We start from the raw sequence: 2,500 nt of genomic DNA on the forward strand, positions 1-2,500 counted from the left end.
TAATCATCATTAATACTGTCATTATTATTACGATTATCATTATAATTTACGAAGGTAAATGTTTTATTTCTTTTCTTTGTTTGAAGTTAAGATGAAATTTCTTCCTGTCTTCCTTTCTTCTCTCTCTTTCTGTCTATCGTCTACTTGTCTCACTTCTCTCTTTCTCTCTCTCTCTCTGTATATCTATCTTCTAACCTGTCTCCATCTTTCTCTCTTTCTGTCTCTATATCTTCTATCTGCCTCCACCTCTCTCTCTATCTGTGATATCTTTCTCTCTTTTTCTGTCTGTCTATCTTCTATCTGTTTTCATCTTTCTCTCTCTCTTTTTCTGTCTGTTTATCTTCTATCTGCCTCCACCTCTCTCTCTCTCTTTTTCTGTCTATCTATCTTCTATCTGTCTTCATTTTTCTCTCTAATAGAGAGAGGTGGAGGCAGATAGAAGATAGACAGACAGAAAGGTCTTTCTATCTTTTATCTACCTCCATCTTTCTCTATCTTATCTCTCTCTTTCAGTTTCTTTTCTATTAAATACAACCGTGCCAGGTTCCCCGATACTCCACATTTCAACTGAAATGGAAAATCCGCCAATGTTCAAAAGCAGAAACCGCTATTAGTGTATTCAGTAATGTACGAGAGACGTAATTATGGACTGGTAAGTTGGGAGCAATCAAATACTATAATTGAAATTGTGTAAAATATTAGCAATTGTCGAATGCGCCACAGCCTTGCCAGCCGTACAATTGTACTCCGAACACAACAGTGTTTCTTGTTGATTTCATCCATTGTAGTTATTTCTAGCTTTCTGCTATCATTATATTTGTGGAAGGTATTCCATAATTGTTCTCGGGCTCTTACTCTGTCCAGCAGGGTGTAAAAAGTGTCTGAACGGAGCTCCGTGTCTTCAGCTGACGGAGTAGGTGTGTGTCCTTGATCAAATGAACGTTTGTCTAGATACTCTTAAAAGTTCTAGTGAGGCATCATCGTTAGTTGTAATATATTTTGCTTATTTCTACAGTAAAAATTTACCTAACATGATAAAATAATCGCCGTATAGAAAAATAAATAACAAGCTTTCGAATAATACTATAGTTTTTGCTTTGGACCATCTTTCCCTCCTCTCCAGCTGGGGCGAAAGAACAACACGGCGGTGTCGCTGGGAAGGGATTTTCATCTCGCGTCCCTTCACAGCTGGGGAAGTATCCCGCTCTGTAAAGGGTAGAATAAACTAGTGTGACCACCCTTTAAAGGGAAAAGGAAAAAACAAAAAAGAAATAAAGGAAGAAAGAAAGAAAGAAAAAAATATAATGCATACATACATATATGTGTAATATATATATATATATATATATATATATATATATATATATATATATATATATATATATATATATATATATATATATATATATATATATATATATATATAAACTCGTATATATATGCACACACTCATACATGCAATATAAAGTATGCATAACCTTATCCACAAACTAATTTCTCCTGGTCGGAATTAACGAAAATGTTCATGGGGACATATATTCATATTAATTCAGGAACGACGCAATGTTGCGGTCGTGATTTGGTAACAATTGCTTCGGCAAGCAAAGAGTTTGCATGCCCTCAAATATTGTTTTCGTTGAAGCCTGAGTGATCGTGTGTATAAATGCTCAGGTAAGGTTGTGTTTATGCAAATGGACGGGAAACAGAGGTATTGGGAGGTGATAAATACAGAATATTCAGCAATGTTATTAGGAAAAAAACATGTACACATGTTTATATGTATGTATATATGCACGCACACACACATATATATGCATATGTGTGCGTGTGTCCATAGAAGGAACGAAAGCGTCGACGATAAATTCTCAAAATCGAAATTTTCTCCCTCTCAGATTTTTCGAGAAGGAGCAGCAACGGCGAAAGTTTGATGGGATGAGCAACTGAGGCGTCTTTTGTTCCGGAGAGTTCGACTCGCTCGAATATTTCGTCTTGCGGGAAAAGGGAAATTTCTGGCGGTACTCGAGGTGGAGGGAAACACGTTCGAGAGAGAGAGAGAGAGAGAGAGAGAGAGAGAGAGAGAGAGAGAGGGAGAGAGAGAGAGAGAGAGAGAGAGAGAGAGAGAGAGAGATAGAGAGAGAGAGGGGGGGGGGAAGAGAGAGAGAGAGAGAGGGAGGGAGGGAGGGAGGGAGAGACTTTGACAAGTTTGTGAGACAAAAGCTTACGTCTCAAAAGGAGGTCGTGACTTACGTTACCCTCACCCCTACCTTAGTAAGTCCTGGCGTGGGTTCACATTTCACATACACAACCATAAGTCCATTAGGCAGACAGACAGACAAACTGACAGACAAAAATTAAATGGATTTAAAACAAAATAAGACGTTTTCTCTTTTCCCCCGAACCCAAAATTTTCAATATCTCTGCCTCTTCCTCCTCTTCTTCGATGAGATTATATTTTATATGCATAATCCCCCCCCCCCCTTCTCCTCCCACCTTGATTAAT

This window comes from Penaeus vannamei, chromosome 16 (assembly GCF_042767895.1).
Source record: "Penaeus vannamei isolate JL-2024 chromosome 16, ASM4276789v1, whole genome shotgun sequence".
NCBI classification, from domain to species: domain Eukaryota; kingdom Metazoa; phylum Arthropoda; class Malacostraca; order Decapoda; family Penaeidae; genus Penaeus; species Penaeus vannamei.